This window comes from Aquarana catesbeiana, linkage group LG08, assembly GCF_042186555.1.
Source record: "Aquarana catesbeiana isolate 2022-GZ linkage group LG08, ASM4218655v1, whole genome shotgun sequence".
In the NCBI taxonomy this organism is placed as follows: domain Eukaryota; kingdom Metazoa; phylum Chordata; class Amphibia; order Anura; family Ranidae; genus Aquarana; species Aquarana catesbeiana.
In genome coordinates, this window is record NC_133331.1 from 299,506,044 (window position 1) to 299,525,566 (window position 19,523).

Genomic DNA, 19,523 nt, shown 5'->3' on the forward strand with positions numbered 1-19,523 from the left:
AAGCATTTTTCTTAGCTTCTCTCATAAAAAAATGCAAATAAATAACCTTTCTTCATTAATTTAGGGCAAAATGTATTTTTCTACATTTCTTTGGTAAAATACAAAGCAAATAAACGTATATTATTTACTCTGTGTGAAAGCTATAAAGTCTTCAAACTATGGTGTATATATACTGTATTTGACACCTAAGTAGACAGTCCAAGGTGTTTAGTAAGAGGCATGCAGAGTTTTTTGTTGCTGTAAGTTTTTGTCACAATCTTTTTTGGAAAATAAACAAATGAAATAAAATCTGATTTTTATTTCACAAAGTTGTCATTTTAACAAGTTACACACAACATGGGTATACTTACAATTACACTTCAAAGCACATTCTTCTACTCCTTTCAAGCATGGGGATACCACATGTGTGAGACTTTTTATATGTCTAGATGCATAGAGGGTTCAAAATCTAAGGAGCACCTTCAGGCTTTCAAAATGCATAAATTACTTCCTATCACGTTTCTTGAGGCCATGCAGTGCCGGGATAAGAGAAACACCCACAAAATGACCACATTTTGGAGAGTAAAAACCCCAAGGTATCTTTTTAAGAGGCATGATGAGTCTTTTGAGTATTTCATTTTTTGTGCCACAAGTTTTTAGAAAATACAGAAAGAAAATGTACATTTTTTTTTTTTACACAAACCTGTCAATAAAATATAAACACAGTATGGGCATATTTACAATTTCACCCAAAATATATTCCACTACTCAGGTAAGTATATAGTACAAAACAATAGAGGTTTTTATGGTGCTGATTAATACACAAATATTGTTAAAATTTAACAATTTTTTGTTTAATTTCAGTTCAAAAATTTTCATTAAAACCATGAATCTCACTGTGTTTTGATCAACAAACATAGTTTACATATTCAACGTTCCAATAGATGTGTCACTCTCAACATGTTTTCGACTTCTTCAGGAGTTTATGCATTAATTTGAATTGTATGAGAGACTATCTATTAAATCATAAAAATGAGAGTGATGGAAGAGATATTATCAGTATTTACATCAACAACTGGAGCCCATGTACTGATGATCAAGGCAGCTAAAAAGAAGGCCATAGGGAGGACAAAAAGTCCAGGAAAGGGGCCACTAATCGATTGTGTCACTCAGAAGTAACTTCAGGTCCTGCTTATGTATATCCAAAAGGTATATCCAAAAGGTGTAGGTTTATATGCAGATAGAGTTTTGTGATGTGTTTGGCATTATAGCCCCCTCATGGCTCCAGCAAAAAACCACTACAAAAAAATACATTCTACTATTCCTCTATTCCTCCCAAATATGGGAATAACACATATGTGAGACATTTTCAATGCTTGAACCGATTATATATTGACTTTTTAAGGACTTAACCACCTAGAGAAGCCCAAAATCCAAGGAGTGCCTTCAGACTTTAAAGGAGTGTATCACCCTCCTAAATAGGTTGCTAGAAAGATTAGGAAAATTTAGTTCTTTTTGGCTGTGGAGCAGTTTGTGATTGCTTTGGGCTGTTCTGGGTTTTGCTGGCTGCAGGTTTGATTATTTCCCCTTGCCTTCTGAAGGATTCTAGAATGTAGTGGACTGGATAAAGTAAATCAGCACCCCATTCTTTTACCCCTCCAAAGTATGGGAATGCCTCATGTGTGAGACTTTTTCTAATGTCTGGATTGATTATGTGCTCACTAAACGAAGGTTGTGTAACCCTGCGCACCAAAGGCCATTGGTATTAAATAAGAACAGGAGGTTATAGGTGCAAAGGCTTGGTCATAATACCTAATGTGCAAGCAGAGTAATTATAAGGTATAAGTCCAAAAAGGTCCAAGGTGCTAGGGCAGGCTTCTTGGAGGAGTTTAGCAGACTCTGAATATATAAGGACAAAAACAAAAGTAGAAAAGCTAGAAGTGCAGTAAGACTTTTTATTTATAAGACCCCCCCAACAGGGCTACTTACAATAGATGGGTAAACAACAGGCACATCAATAAGTGTAGGTCCACGACGTGAGTTGGAGCAGGCTGCAGGAGCTGCTGGTAACGCCAGATGGAATGTGACAGAAGTCCCCGTGTGGAGGAGGAAGTTGGCCAAAGTCCTTCCAGAAGCGGGTGGGCAGCCAGGAGAAGGATGACACAGGCAGGGCTCAGGACCAGAATGCAATGCGTTTCGGGAACACGCACTATACCTCATAGGGGCATGCGCGCTCCCTTCTCAAGCAAATAACAATACCTAATGATGTGGTGTATATATACACAGACCAAAAAAAAAAAAACACTGATAAATCTTGTAACACATATAAATACATAATAATAAATGATAAAGGATATATTATATAGACATATGTGCAAATAAATCATTACTTGATAGACATTTCGTGGAGTAAAAGGTAAAAACATAAAGCTATAACTTTATAAATAAATTCCAGAGATGTTTTATATAGTTTGATTGAAAGTTATGTTCTAATACCAATGGCCTCTGGTGTGCAGGGTTACGCACCCTTCATTTAGTGATTACCAGTTCAAGTATTTTTTTTTTGTAATTCTAGTATATTCAAAGAAAGTGCATTTAACAGTCAAAAGCATACAGCAGAGATACAAGTTAATAGCACTAACATAAGGAACAGAAAGAGTCGTATAAGGTGATAGGCAGACCAGACATACAAAATCAAACATCAAGTATCAAATATATCAAACATATCCAATATATCTAAGATCCCGGCAGTACACAATGAGGAAGGCACAATAAGATAGCACCGTAGAAAGACAAACAGTGTGCGAAGTCGGGGTGGCATCCAAACAATCGCTAGTGCGACCCAGAACATAATAATAACAAATGCTAAGTTATATCTAACAGAAAACTCGCACAGCTGCTCAGGAGGCAGGGCATCCTGAAGACCAGCTGGGTCCAGACATGGGATACATGACTTGGGTGATGGACATTATGATATTCACAATATCTGATCAAAACAGCCCATGACTGGGTAGAAACTATGGGGACAGGATACAAACAGAGGGGGAGAGAGTGTGATAGGTCAGGAACTCTCAGGACGAGAGGGGGGGTAAGGTCCAGCGGGGGTGAAGTAGAGGGGCAAGATAGAGGGGAGTATAGAAAGAAAGAGGAGTAGGGAGGTGAGGCAGAGCGGAGTAGAGTAGCGCCCCCCAACCACGGAGCAAAGCAGACCCAATGGGTCAATCAGGCTGTGCAACCTCACTGAGGTAGTCATCCGTATATATAAAGTGTTGCCAAGGTCTCCAGGTCTCCCGAAAAGTCTCCTCCCTGTTGTGCAAGGTGGCCGTGAGATCTTCCATATCTCTCAAGTCATTCACTTTAGAAAACCACAGGGATTTCGACGGCGGATTCTCCGTCGGAGAATGCAAGCCTTGGCAGCATTTAACAGCTGGATGGTGAGGGTGGCTTTGTATTTCTTGATGGGTCGCTCTGTAAGGTGAAGTAAACAGGCCACGGGGTTCCCCTCCAGAGAAACGTTAGTCAGATGCTTGATCGTGTGGGTCACCTCGAGCCAAAAGGGTCTGAGTTTGGGACAGTCCCAGAAAATGTGCAGCAATGTACCCTCTGCTGTACCACAGCGCCAACATAGACTTGGGACTTGCCAAAAGAAATGGTGCAGAGTAGTGGGTACCCTATACCAACGGGTCATGATTTTGTAACAAGTCTCTTGGACTCTCGTGGCTATGGAGGACTTCTGGGCGAAGTGGAGAATCTTCTCCCTCTGAGAACAAGTAAAGTGAGTGCTGAGGTCCGTCTCCCACTTAGCGAGGAACGGGGGGATGTATCCTTCCGCGGGTCGAGTCAGGGAGGAGTAGATTAGCGAAAGACTGTGGCGTACCGGCTCCCCACGGTGACAGATGCGTTCTAGTTCAGTAAGCTGACGGGAAATGCCCGGCGACCGCAGGCATCTGTGAAGAAAGCTGGATGGTAAGGGTGGCTTTGTATTTCTTGATGGGTCGCTCTGTAAGGTGAAGTAAACAGGCCACGGGGTTCCCCTCCAGAGAAACGTTAGTCAGATGCTTGATCGTGCGGGTCACCTCGAGCCAAAAGGGTCCGAGTTTGGGACAGTCCCAGAAAATGTGCAGCATTGTACCCTCTGCTGTACCACAGCGCCAACATAGACTTGGGACTAGCCGAAAGAAATGGTGCAGAGTAATGGGTACCCTATACCAACGGGTCATGATTTTGTAACAAGTCTGTTGGACTCTCGTGGCTATGGAGGACTTCTGGGCGAAGTGGAGTATCTTCTCCCTCTGAGAACAAGTAAAGTGAGTGCTGAGGTCCGTCTCCCACTTAGCGAGGAACGGGGGGATGTATCCTTCCGCGGGTCGAGTCAGGGAGGAGTAGATTAGCGAAAGACTGTGGCGTACCGCCTCCCCACGGTGACAGATGCGTTCTAGTTCAGTAAGCTGACGGGAAATGCCCGGCGACCGCAGGCATCTGTGAAGAAAGTTTTGCAGCTGCAGGCTGCTCCAGAAGTCCAGAGGGGGGTCCGTATCAGACACCCCAGCTGCAGAGGAGAGTTTACCGTCGGGCCCCAAAAAGTCACACAGGCGAAGCCGATTGACCGTGGCCAGCCGCTTGAAATAGGCATTCTGGAGACCAGGCATGAAGCAGGGAGACCGAGGAGTGCCTGAAGGCATCTCTGACTATCGATAATGTGCTGTCTAATGTGGGGTGTTCAACAAGGTCCCTCGGCAAAGGTGCATTGATCCAGGGCCAGCTTTTGGCCGTGTCTCCGGAATCCTCAATTTTCATGGCCACCCAGTGCTTTGCCTCTGCATGGCAGTGCCAGTCCACTATCCTATTGAGGTGGGTTGCTCTATAGTAGGATTTCAGATCTGGGAGGCCAACCCCGCCCCTATGTTACGGTAAGACCAGACGAAGTCGTGGAGCATAGATTCAATCACTTTGAAAAATACCGGCGGGAGGCAAATTGGAAGTGCCTGCAACAGATATAAAACCCTCGGCAACAGGGTCATCTTGAGGGCATTGCAATGACCAAACCATGTCAACCTGAGAGAGTGCCACTGAGGGAGGTCGGCCTTAAGGTGGAGAAGTAGGGGGGCGAAGTTTGCCAAATACAAATCCGAAGGGTCAGAGGTAACTCGACTCCCAGATAAGATTGGTCGCCCATCTCAGAGGAAACTCTGATCGTAGGCGATGAACAATATCTCTACCCACTGTTATGTTGAGAATGGAAGATTTGGATAGATGCATTTGAAATAGGGAAAGGGCTCCATATTCCTAAAGGGATTGCAGCAGGTTTGGTAGGGATGTGAGCGGTTCTGTCAGGAAAAAGATTAGGTCATCTGCAAATGCAGCCACCTTGGGGGACCCTGAAGATTTTTGGTAGCCAGTAATACCCGCATCTGCCCTTATTCTGCACAGAAAGGGCTCCAAGGAAAGTATAAAGATCAGAAGAGACAGGGGGCAGCCCTGCGGTGTGCCATTACGGATGTTGAAGAAGTTGGACCTTGTCTCATTGACTTTGACCGCTGCAGTGGGTTAGGAGTACAGGTATGGTTCCAACTCCGCATAGAGGACCGTATGCCAATGTGTTCTAAAGTGGCCCGTATGAATGTCCAATCCACTTGGTCGAAGGCCTTCTCCGTGTCAGCAGATAGCAGAAGGGCCCGCTTAGATTTCCTAGTCGCGTGGATCAAGTTTGCCACCTGGATTGTTTTGTCTCGTGGTTCCCGTTGTGGCACAAAGCCCGCCTGATTTCTGTGGATGAGACTTGGTATATGGGAGAGCAGTCTGTTGGCCAATATTTTGGCAAACAATTTCAAGTCTGTGTTCAGGAGCGCTATAGGGCCATAGTTCCTGCATCACGATTGGTCTTTCCCCTCCTTTGGGATAAGGGAAATATAGGCTCTCAGAGTGTCTACCAGGAAAGATTTACCTTCTGTAATAGAGTTGAGGGCAGAGACCAGGGGTCGGGAAAGCATGTCAAAGAAGACCTTATAGTACGTCGGTGTAAGGCCATCAGGGCCAGGGGCCTTCTTCGGTTTGGAATTGGCCAGGGTCACTCCCAGCTCTGCTGCCGTGATGGGCTCTTCCAGCTCTTCCTGGACAGCAATAGGAAGTGATGGCATACCAGACACGGCTAGATACGACCGAGGGGTAAAACCACCCATAGCGGAGGGTTCATCAGTGGAGGGTCTGTCTAGGTTGTAAAGTCCTTCGTAGAAGGACCGAAACTCCATCGCCATGTCAGATAACGTGGTCAGCTTCGGACCAGAGGCGGCCAGGATATGAGAGATGTATGTCGTCATACGCGGGCCTCTCTGTGCTCTCGCCAGCAGTGCACCAGGTTTGTTCGAGAATTCGTACATGGTACTGTGTGCCCATGCCAATTTTTGTTTTGTCTTGTGAAATAACAGTGAGCGAAGTTCTTCACGTGCTTTAAGAAGGTCCTAAAGTGCAGGTATTTTGACATACTTAAAGTATTTGTTTTTGTTTATGGATTGAATATGTACTAAACATTGTATCTTGTGCATCCCAAAAATCAACCAGCATTGCACATAAAAACAGTGTACGGTAATGGTTGTCTATCTTCAAGTGGTAAGGGAATACAGCTCTGTGTTGTCACCTGTAGCAGTCCTTGTACCTGTAAGCCAAGCAAGCCTAACCTATTGATATGTGGTTGTCCTCAGGAATGCCATGCTCACTGACCAGGAAGTATAGGAGGATGAACAAAGGGTGAACAATAAAGTTCCTGTGGTTCCAGGAATGCAGTTGTCTGCATGGGATGGCTGGGACTGGTGTCTCGGGAACTTAGTCAGTGGGATGCATAGATGGGTCAGGTAAGACAACAGACAGTAATGTGGTCAGCAATCAGGTACTGGGAATGGTGTGGCGGTGATCAGGAACACTGTTTCTAACTTACACTGGTCTGGGGACAATGGGACTCAAGCAGGTGATCAGGAACGCTGTTGCTGGCTGCACTGGTCTGGTTACAGTAGGACTGGTGTAGTGGAGATTGGGAACACTCTTACTGGCTTACACTGGGACGCATGAAGCATTGATCAGAAATGATGTTGGTGGCTTACACTGGTCTGGTGACACTGGGACTGATTTGGCAAGTGATCAGAAACAGTGTTGCTGGCTATCACTGGTCAGGTGACACAGGGACTGCTGTGGGAGTGATCAGGAACACTGCTGATGGCTGCACTCACCTTGACAGTAGGACTGGTGTAGCGGTGATCGGGAACACTGTTATTGGCTTACACTAGTGTAGTGACAGTGTCATGGGGTGGCAGCAATCAGGAACACTGTTACCTGGTGATTTTGTACTGGGATGGCTAGCAATAAGGGACACTGTTGCTGGTTGCTATGGTATGGTGATACTGTACTGGAGTTGGTAGTGATCAGGGACATTGGTTGGCTGCTCTGGTGACACTGTACTGTGCTTATGGTGGCACCAACATGCATCTTTTGTTCACATTTGTGATGGCTGTGATTGGTCACAGTGATCACATGGGACAGGGCAAATTTTGCTGGTCTTGTACCCTGCAGATCTGTTATGTCTGATGAGCTCAGTGATCACGGAGCACGCTGCTGAACACTCTAGAGGGCGCACATGAGCAGTGCAAAGGGGAGGCCATTCTTATACAGCCCCCAACCGTTGTGGTTTTTATACAATGGCTACTGTATATGGCAATGGTTAGGCACCAAAACTGAAGAACAATCCAAGAAGCAGCTTTCAAAGTATTTAAAAACACAGGCTGCAGTTGGTATTTTCTCCACAAGGTGCTGATCTCACTTATTTTTAGTGGAATGCAGAGACAGAATTCCTTAGAAGACAGGAAGTGATTTCAACTAAAGATGGGCAGTTTCTAGAGATAAGACAGTTTACAGGAAGAAGAGGAGGATATCCTTGCAATCGGCAGCAGAGGAGGTAATACAAATTGTTTTATACTTACACCCAGTAACCCCGTCATGTCCTCTTCCTCCATAGTCACTGTGATGTCTTTTATCTCCAACAGATACTAGAGATACATATAGAGTATTATAATATGTACACAGACACATCTTAAATATATAGAACAGTTTTTACCAACTGTCCATCCAGAGCCTCTGGTTTATAGACTGGATACATCCTAACTATAGAACCATTTATCCAATTGTCCATCCAGAGCCTCTGGTTTATCCCCTTAGCGCCGACCATACTCACATATGCGGCCTCGGCTTTAGGGGTTATACCGGGATGATATGCAGCTGCATGCATCATCCCGCTACCCTTTTTTAGAGCGGACGGTCGGCTCTTCAGGGATAACAACTGATGCAGCTAAAAGCCGTTCGGCTGTTATCCCGGAGGAGCGAGAGGGGATGCCCCCCTCCCGCCGCCTTCAGCTGCTCTTCCCAGGCCTTCTGTCCCACCGGGAGACCCGATCCAGCTAGAGAGAGACTGGGAGAAAGACGGAAACGGCTTTGTTCCAGTCCGCTTTGTGTAAACACGGAGGTCACGTCACAACGTCACTTCCAGCTTACTCGGTCTACTCTTATTTTTCTTCAATTACGATGTAAACACAAGCTGGTTATTGGCCTTCCTTTCCTCATGCTGACAGCATGAGGGGAGGATAGCCGCTAACCAGCTTGTGTGAAAGAGACATCTTCACTGATAATTAGGGAACTGATTATCCATGTCCTGATTATCACTGCAGCCCCATCAGTGGCCACCACTGCTGCCAGTCAGTGTCCATTAGTGCTGCCAATCAGTGCCTCCTTATCAGTGTCACCTATCAGTGCTGCCTATCAGTGTCTATCAGTGCTACCTATCAGTGTCCATCAGTTCCCATCACTGCTGCCTATCAGTGCAGCTTCATCAGTGCCCACCAGTGCAGCCTATCAGTGCCCATCAGTGCCACCTCATCAGTGCACATCAGAGAAGGAAATAAACTACATGTAAGCAAAATTTTATAAGAAACAATGAAAAACTTTTTTTTCCAAAGTAATTGGTCTTTTTTCATTTATTTAGCAAAAAATAAAAAAACCCGGTGGTGATTAAATACCACCAAAAGAAAGCTCTATCTCTGTGAAGAAAATGATAAAAAATGTATTTGGGTACAGTGTTGCATGACCGCGCAATTGTCATTCAAAGTGTGACAGCGCTGAAAATTGGCCTGGGCAGGAAAGGGTTGAAAGTGCCCAGTAGGCAAGTGGTTAAACTGGTGGATAAATAGCCTAATAGGAATGACAAGGAGTTTGAGATAGATATCATGATAAAGGATGCAGCAGGTTACTTTGATCTCCACAAATATAGTAGTAAAGCTCACGTTTCGGGACTACAGCATGCTGAGCAGTTTTGGAGTGGGGGAGCTTGTAGAGGAATGAGTCAGGAGAATGATGAGAGGTGGCCAGGGTAGATTTTGCAATGACAAGTTTTCCATATGTGGTGATTCAGGACATTGGAAGAATGACTGTCCTCAAGCATGGTCCTAGTCTGGCACACAGAATGTGCCGCAACAGTTGTTGACACCTTCCCCGTCGGATGGGAGTTCTTTGAAATACCCTATGCCCTGACAAGGAAAAAACAGTAGGGAGGTGACCTCCATGTGTGCTCTGATTTCCAGTAATTGCCATGAAGCCCCTACAATCAAATTATTGGTAGATGGTAAAAATGTACAATTTCTCATAGATATGGGAGCACATCCTCCTCCTTTACCACTCCTTGCCCAGGCTACAGCCCGGGTGGACGTCAGGTGACGTCCTCCCGGATCATGCCTCGCACGTGCCCTGGGCCACGCTGCATTACATGAGCCGATGACTGATCACTGTACCAACCTGCTGCCAGTACCATGTGACCGCTGTAACTAATCACAGCAGATCACATGACAATTGTAAATAATGGATTGCTTCCTTTCAAGCCTTCCACTGTGTACAATTGTGTTGCTGGCTGTGATTGGTCACAGTGATCACATGGTACAGACTGTGCCATGTCATCAGCTGTGGCCAATCACAACAAATCAAATTGAATGAATTGATTTCATTCAGTAAAATTCTTGCTTATAGCAATGAAATTCACTGCTATAGGCAATCACAATGTGTAGAAGAAAAAAAAAATCCTGATCACTTCCCCAAAATAGTATAATGTTACTCCACCCGCCTGCCTATACATATCACCCTGCCTTCTGTCTTCTCCCTACTACTGCTCTTACCAACTCTCGCTCATTCTACATCCATACACTGATAAAACCTCCAGTACTCTGAGACATGCCCCTTCACATAAATCACAGTCCCACATTACCTCCCTCACCCTCCTGCTTCTCCTAATCTCTGGTGACATATCCCCAAACCCTGGGCCACTATCTTCTGTCTTTGCCCATTGCTCCCATCCCCCTACACCCTCTGGCAGGAGCCGCAACCCACAGAACTTGGTCTCTATTCCTCTTTCCATAACCAGCCCCCCCTTTTCCTGTGCCCTGTGGAATGCACGTTCTGTCTGCAACAAACTCACCGCCCTTCACGACCTCTTTATCACAAATTCCTTTAACCTACTTGCCATTACTGAAACCTGGCTTCATGAATCGGATACTATTTCTCCTGCTTCCCTCTCCCATGGGGGCCTTCTCTGGACTCACTCCCCCAGACCAAGTGGACGGAAGGGAGGTGGAGTGGGAATCCTTCTAGCCCCATGCAGCACCTATCAGGTTCTTCACCCACCTCCCTCTCTGACACTCTCCTCTTTTGAGGCGCACTGCATTCGTCTTTTCTCTCCCATTTCTCTAAGAATTGCTGTCATCTACCGGCCCCCTGGACCAGTATCAGCCTTTCTTGATGACTTCTCTGCCTGGCTACCCTACTTTCTCTCTTCTGAAATCCCCACAATTATTCTTGGGGACTTCAACATCCCTGTCAACACTAACACTACTATTACTTCTAAACTTCTCAGTCTAACCTCATCGCTTGACCTGAAGCAATGGATACAGGCTCCTACCCACTCCAGTGGCAACACCCTTGACCTTGCCTTCTCCTATCTGTGCACTCCGTGCAACCTTTCCAACAATCCACTCCCACTCTCTGATCACCACCTTATTAGTTTTTCTCTCTCCTTGTCTTCCACCTCTTCTCCCTCCAACCGCCTAACAGTTACACGTAGAAACCTTCGCCACCTCAACCCTTCTCTTCTCTACTCTGCTACTGATCACCTCTATGACAAAATCTCCCCCCTGTCCTGCCCCAACCTAGCTACTTTCATCTACAACAGCTCACTGTCTTCCTCCCTAGACAAGCTGGCCCCCCTCACTACACGCAGAATTAGGCCCCGACTGCTACAACCCTGGCAAACAGATGACACCGGAAGTCTCAGAAAACGTAGCCGCGCTCTTGAGCGCCTGTGGCATAAGACTAAGACCCAGGAAGACTTCACACAATATAAATCTGCCCTCCTAAAATACTACTCCTGCCTTCACACTGCCAAACAGACCTACTTTATCACACTCATTAACACCTTCTCATCCAGTCCACGTCAACTCTTCTCTACCTTCAACACTCTACTCTGTCCTCCACTGCCTCCACCCACCAACTCACTCATGCCCAGGAGATTGCCAATCACTTCAAAACTAAGATCGATACAATTCATGAGGAGATCGCCAATGCGCAAAAACCTCCCCCATGCAACACCCCATGTCCACAGACACAATCATTACTTCCCTCATAAAACCCTGCTACTATTACTGAGGTTGCTAAACTTTTATCTAGCACTCATCTAACCACTTGCCCCCTGGATCCTGTTCCCTCGCAAATGCTACGCTCACCCTCTGACTCGATTCTACGCTCTCTAACTCACATTTTCAACCTCTCCCTCTCTTGTGGCATCTTCCCAAACTCTCTAAAACATGCGCTAGTCACCCCCATACTAAAAAAGCCCTCACTGGATCCCACCAATTTCAACAACTTACGTCCCATCTCCTTACTCTCCTTCTCCTCCAAACTTCTTGAAAGACTGGTCTACAACCGACTAAGCGACCATCTGACCATGAATAAACTTCTTGATCCCCTTCAGTCCGGTTTTCGCCCTCAACACTCCACGGAAACTGCTCTCCTTAAACTCTCAAATGGCCTACTAATGGCTAAAGCCAATGGACACTATTCTGTACTACTTCTCCTGGGTCTCTCTGCTGCCTTTGACACAGTGGACCATCCCCTCCTCCTCAAAAAACTCCACTCCTTTGGTCTCCGTGACTGTACTCTTCGCTGGCTCTCATCCTACCTATCCCACCGCTCCTTCAGTGTCACTTACAACTCTACTTCCTCCTCTCCTCTTCCTTTTTCCGTTGGGGTCCCCCAAGGTTCTGTTCTTGGACCTCTCCTTTTCTCAATCTACACCACCTCCTTGGGTCAGTTGATTGCCTCCCACGGCTTTAAATATCATCTCTACGCTGATGACACCCAAATCTATCTCTCCACCCCCCATCTCTCTCCGTCTGTCTCCTCACGCATTACCAACTTACTAGCAGACATATCAGCCTGGATGTCACATCACTTTCTCAAACTCAACCTATCCAAAACCGAGCTCATGATATTTCCTCCCTCAGGTGCCACTTCCCCTGATTTCCCTGTCAAGATCAACGGCTCAACTATCAACCCATCTCCCCACGCCAAGGTCCTAGGTGTAATCCTGGACTCTGAACTAACCTTTCGACCCCACATTCTATTACTATCCAAAGCTTGCCGCCTCAGTCTTCGCAACATCTCCAAGATACGCCCCTTCCTAACCAATGTCACCACAAAGCTTCTAATCCACTCCCTGGTCATCTCCCGCCTTGACTACTGCAACTCCCTCCTCATTGGTTTACCTCTAAATAGGCTATCCCCACTTCAGTCCATCATGAACACTGCTGCCAGGCTCATCCACCACACAAACCGCTCAGCGTCTGCCACACCCCTCTGCCAATCCCTCCATTGGCTGCCACTCAGTCATCAAATTAAATTCAAGATACTAACTATAACTTACAAAGCCATCCACAACCTGGCCCCCAGCTACATCTCTAACCTAGTCACAAAATACCAACCTAATCGTTCTCTTCGCTCCTCCCAAGACCTCCTGCTCTCAAACTCCCTTGTCACCTCATCCCATGCTTGCCTTCAGGACTTCTCCAGAGCCTCCCCCATCCTCTGGAATGCTCTACCCCAATCCGTCCGATTTTCTCCTACTTTATCCACTTTCAGACGATCCCTGAAAACTCATCTCTTCAGAGAAGCCTATCTGGCCCCCACCTAACAACTGTACATTTATCTTCTCAATCAGCACATCACCCACAGTTATTACCTCTTGTATCTCTTGACCTTCCCTCTTAGATTGTAAGCTCTAAGGAGCAAGGCCCTCTGATTCCTACTGTATCAAATTGTATTGTATTTGTACTGTCTACCCTCAAGTTGTAAAGCGCTACGTAAACTGTTGGCGCTATATAAATACTGTATAATAATAATAATATTGCTCTGATCAAAAAGTGGTAAAAACAAATGTATAAATAATATATATATATATTTATTTTTTTAAATTCTTTTACCAGTGCAGTACAGCATCATCATATAACTGGTGTGGCGGTAAACAGAGACACTGACTGGTGACAGTAGGAAAAATAAATATATATATATATATATATATATATATATATACATTTGTTTTTACCACTTTTTGATCAGAGCAATATTATTATTATTATACAGTATTTATATAGCGCCAACAGTTTATGTAGCGCTTTACAACTTGAGGTTTCTCATTTTCCAAAACAATTATGACAAACAAATTACAACTTCAAAAAAACAGCCATGCCTCTGACTAAATACGTTGGACTGTCTAATTCCAAAAATGGGCCATTTGGGGGGATTATCTGTACTGTTCTGCCATTTTTGGGCCTTAAGAAATGAGATTGTCCTTCAGTATATCAGGATTGATCAATTTTCAGATTTCTCCCATAGTTTGAGGAATCTATAACATTTCTACAGACTAAATAATAAACACTGATTTGGATTATTTTCACCAAAGTAATGTCACAGAATACATTTTTGGGCTAAATTTATGAAGAAAGATTATTTATTTGCAAAATTTTATAACAGAAACGAAGAAAAACTATTTTTTGTTTCAAAATTGTTTTGCCCTTTTTTGTTTATTTAGCAAAGTATAAAAAACCCAGTGGTGAATAAATACCACCAAAGCTCTAGTTTTGTGAAGAAAATACAGTAATTAAAATGTAATTTGCATACAGCGTTGCATAACCATGCAATTGTCATTTCCAAGCTCAGAAAGCTGAAAATTGTCCTGGGCAGGAAGGGAGTGAAAGTGCCCGTATTGAAGGGGTTAAAGGAGGGAGAATATCCCCGAACTCCGACAGAATGTGAGCCTTCTGTGGGTATAAATGGGGTCCTGACAAAGACCCGGGAAACCCGTTGCTTACTTGTGAGCAGTTTAGATGATAGATGCATGGTGTATCACCCTTGTAGAGTCATTCCCAGGTGCTCTGTGAATTTACCTGGAATAGAATTAATGGCCAAAATATAAGTAGTTATAGCAATTGGAGATGGGGGAAGGGTGGACCTTACTTCCCTTTTCTGCATGTTTGCAGAAAACCGATGATGAGTTAGTAGAAGAAACCACAAGAGGGTCTGGCTGCAGAGTGGAGCTCCACCGATGACAGGAAGCAACCCAATGTCATCCTTTCTAAACTACTGCCATAGGGGTTATCTATAAGGATATACATGCCTTCTGCATGTATCTTTACCTGTCAAATGTCTCCCCTCTGTCTGTTATTAGACCCGAAAAACTGCATATTCTGTGGGTGGGTCTGTTGTCTGGAGCTCGGTGGGTGGAGTCGTGATGTCAGTAGACTCCCCACCCACCTCTACACTCCCCTGTGTATTTCTAACACTGAACTTCTGCTGAACTTCTGCTATGATCTCTAACATTCAGTGAAAAGACAGGAAAGTAACCACATGACTTCAGAATGCCAAATCATGCTGAGGTGTGGAACAGCCAATCCTTGCAGAGCTGCTGAAGAAAGGAGTGGGGGAGGGAATTAAAAAATACTGTATGTTAGGCTGAATCACGAGATATGTAAATCACCTGTCACTCACAGCAAGGGGGAGTATTTGACAAAGTTTTTCTGAGTTTGTCAAGAATTATCTCACTGAACAATAAAAGAGGATTGCTCAGAGATGGATTACCTCTGTGTGGCAAGACTGGGCTCAAATGATAGGAAATCTTATACTCTACAGTATGATAAAAAAAAAAAAATTCGGGTTTACATCCACTTTAAGTGATTAATGAGGGGGCTGCCCCCCTTATCAAGTGGTTTTAACGTTAGAGCTCACATAATTTCAGAGATATTCCACATAAAAATAGAGATATTAGGTGGTACATAAGATCGGGTTGCCCCCCCACATGCAATTTTCTGGCCAAAACTCATTTAGGCTTATAGATATTCATTAGATCCAGTAAGATCAAGTGGTTTTAATGTTAGATCTCACATAATTTCAGAGATATTCCAAATACAAATAGAGATAGTAGGTGGTACAGAAGGTACATTCATCTTCAACCGTCTCTGCATGGTTTCTGGAACCGTCTTTGGATAGTTTTTCAGCGGGTGCCTGTAGTCTCTCCTCACACCTCCGTTCGCCTCCCTGCCTCATGGTGATCTCTCCTCAGACCAACAAGCTTAAGTCTTTAGCTAGTCCTCCCTTCTTGCAAAGTAGGCTGGGCTTGGTAGTTCCACCCCCTGTAGAAATGAATGGCGCCGTTTTGTGATGAGACTTCAAGTCCCGTGGTCCACTGCTGCGGCTTGATTGGCTCCCTCTCCCTGCCAATAGGGACACAGAGAAGAGAGCAGAGTGGGCAGATGCCTGTGAGTGAGCACTGCTCGTCACTCAAGAAAGAAGAGAGGGGGGGGGAGAAATCCCTCACAGGGACTGACAGGCGTGCTCTCCCTCTGTGAGCGCCTGTGTCAGTGTCTATTCAGTCCAGCGGTCACTAGCAGGAGGTGGGGGACCACGGGTGACAGAGCAGCCCCCGCTACACACCCCCCCCACCAAAGAACCTTTGGTCCACCAAAGGAGGTAAAGAGTCTATGCCCTGTTACATGCTTTTGATATACACACGGAAAAAAAAACAGGTTAGTGTACACAGGAAACCATACAATTTACATCTGCATAAAACCCTGGCAGAGGAACATCCCAACAATTAGCATAGGAGGGGAGGTTGTCCTGCCTACAGGCCACCTTAACTGGAAGAATAAAGGAAATTTGGGACTTTGAATGAAGCAATTGAACAGTGGAGGTATTTTTAGCAATATAAAATTATTTAACATGTATGTAGAAACAATGAAAAAATTATTTCATGCATATATAAACAATCGTGCACAAGGCAAAAACAGGATGGATACATGGATGCAAATATATCAACACAAAATCATAACGAATACATGGTATTGATGTAGATGTGTAAAATGGCATAGCATGAAAATGCCAATGGCAACATGCCCGATACTGGCATCTCTGTTCACATGATATGCGTACATCTACTGAGTAACATAATGACAACATCATCAAACATGATAAGTAATGGGTAAATGTCATTCCATACATGGTGTGGCTGTGGCATCAAATAGAGCTTGATGCGTTTCGTGGGTATGCCCACTCATCAGGAGCAGATGCGACAGGAATTCCTAAAGAATATATGAATGTTTGAATGGAATGAACCACACTCAAAATAGAGAGGAAAAAATATCAGGAAGAATGGATCTTTGAACTATATGGGTGGTTGAACCAACCAAACTTACCAACCAGGACAGTGAATGTGGCATGCGGTAACTGGCAAAAGGTGAGCTGAGAGCACAACTTCGCCGCGGGAGCTGGAGTGGCAATATATCGGGATAGTGTTGGGAAGTGCAAAATGTGAGAATAATCTCCATATGGCAAATGATAATGATGTGTAGCTCATCAAACAGGGATATCTGGGAACAAAATATTGAGTATGTATATAGTTATAACAATATTAAGTTATACATAAGTAATGAATAATACTAGACCCAGTAATGCTCCGATGATAGCTGGAATGAAATTAGTACAGCTTACACCAATGCCACATCAATGCAAAACCAGCAAAGCAATATGGCTGCTGTGCAAAATCCCAGAAGGATACTAGCTGTATAGACAGCTAGCTCCAAATGGGGGATGAATATATGCCACCCATGCCACGTAAGTGAGCCAATGGAGGGAAAGGGTCCGCACCTGAACTGAGCCTTTACTCAGTAAAAGGCGCAAAAGCTCCCTCACAATGAAACACGAGGGTGTTGACGCTGAACATCGGCTTGATGACATCATAACTGTCGTCACACGCACGGCGTAGGTGATGTGGCACCGATGCGCGAAGGGGCGCCCACCCGAACCTCCCGCGCACAAGAAGTGCAAGGGGAGGAGGGGGAGGACCCACTGGACGCATCGCAGCTCCCGCACAAAGAAAAGAGCACATCGCCACCCGGGCATCCAATAAATCACAAAGACGCACAACACTGACCAGGTGGCAAGCAGGAATAGGACACCTGGACATAAACAAAAATGTGCAATCGCTAGAATGGTGCCGGGAATATTGCCTATAAATAATGCCATGAACACGACTGATAAATATAAGTAAAAAGTAACAATATGAGTAAATGTCCCTAATAAATAAACCTTTACAAAAGGAACCCTATCAGTGAGGGCAAACCTCACACAGGGACGACAGGGGGACACTGCCAAACCCAATCTTCAATTGCTTCCATGCCTATGCACAAGGAAAAAAGAGGAGGCCACCTTACTGGAATGGCCCAGCTAGATGTGCCAGGGGGTGAGTTGGGATTGTCCACCACCAAATCTGCAGTGGAAAGGGTCAGTTGCTTCAAGAGTCCTTTTTGCAATGGGAACGACCTCCTCAGAGTTTTCACCCAAAGTATCATATGTTAGTCTTTTGGGCGGGTGAATAACCCTTCGCTCTCGCTGTTCTTTAGGTTCTGGGGTTACAGGCGCACTGGTCTCTTCTTCCTGCATAACAGCTTCAGCTTCCTCCTCAATGAAGGATGAAAAGTCTTCGGGGTCTGCTGTGAGCAGGGAAGATTGAGGGTCTTCCAACTCTACAGAAGGTGGACTTTGAGGTACAAACTCAGGAGCCTCTGGCCTGAGAGTCACCTCAGTCACATTGGGAGGAGAAGAAATGGGGGGGGGGTGGCAGGCCCAGGCAATTTGAGACAGCCAGTCATTCTTTCTCTCTTCATCCTTGCTGTTTTCATCTTCAGCAAGGGGTACAGACTGAGATCTAGTCACTAGCTGGGATCTTTTATGTAGAATATCTCTGAAATTATGTGAGATCTAACATTAAAACCACTTGATCTTACCTGATCTAACGAATATCTATTAGCCTGAATGATTTTTGGACAGAAAATTTGATAAGGGGGCTCCAGCACCCCTCATTATTCACTTAATAAGGCTCCAACTATGTGAGATCTAACGTTAAAACCACTTGATCTTACCGGATCTAACAAATAGCTTCCAAAATAACTATTTGGTCAATTTTTAGATAAGGTGGGGCTGATGACGGGTTAGCCCCCCCCAGCAAATAACTGTTAATATTGATTCTTCTGTGTGAGATCTAATGCAAACAACGGTCAATCTAACAAACTGCATAAGATTTTTTCTAAAATTTTGATATGGGGGGACTAATTCGGCAGAGGTGAACATAGATGATTTTCAAGATGTGGGAGGTTTAATGCCGACATACCTTTTGAACCGTGAAACGTTTTTTTCATGTGGAGATCCATGTGTGTCTCAATCTTGGTCCTGTTAATTGGCATGAAGGGGGGGCAAAAACATGGATTGTATTCTTCTTCCAACATAAACATGAACTTCCACCATCATCAAAAATATAAATTGGTAAATAATAAACAATTGCCTTTACAAGGACAGCACTTTAACTGAAAGTTCAAAACCTACCAAAAATATCTTGTATTTCTGCAAATCCCAGGCTTAATTAATAGTAACACCAGAATGGCTCAGTATGTGCTGCAGACTGCAGTCACTGGCGGTCCACTCTACACAGAAATCATGTGACCTCCACTTCCTGTAGTGGAGCTCCACTCTACACAGAAATCATGTGACCTCCATTTCCTGTAGTGGAGCTCCAGCTGCAGAGATTCACAATAAAGTTCAGTAAAAAAAATAAAAAAAAGAAGTGGAGTGGAGGTCACGTGCTTCCTGTCATTAGTGGAGCTCCACTTTGCAGCCAAACCCTTCTCGAAGAAACACAGGAAATATGGGCGGAGGATGGGCTATAGATACATTCACTCCGTACCCTGAGAAGCATCACATGATGTAGTTCTAACAAGACAGCAACATCACATATTGTGCACAGATCACTGACGGGAACTGATGAAAGATAAGCATAGAACGTTGTATTGAAGTATGAAAGGGGGTCAGTTTATATGGCCATGGTTATGTGTGTAGTAAGGCTGATTTAGAATTTCAGCTAAGAA

The 19,523-nt window shown here is 44.7% G+C and overlaps 1 protein-coding gene and 1 long non-coding RNA gene across 2 annotated transcripts in view; one reads left to right on the top strand and one right to left on the bottom strand.

Annotated features, from left to right (window-relative positions):
* Positions 1-19,523, top strand: part of LOC141104969 (uncharacterized) — a 68,960-nt gene that overhangs the window by 28,882 nt on the left and 20,555 nt on the right. The window lies entirely within an intron of this gene.
* LOC141105024 (uncharacterized) lies at positions 284-19,210 on the bottom strand. The gene is made up of 3 exons (XR_012235527.1): positions 18,985-19,210; positions 18,773-18,831; positions 284-8,012 (listed from the first exon to the last, which is right to left on the bottom strand). It is a non-coding gene; the product is annotated as an uncharacterized lncRNA (long non-coding RNA).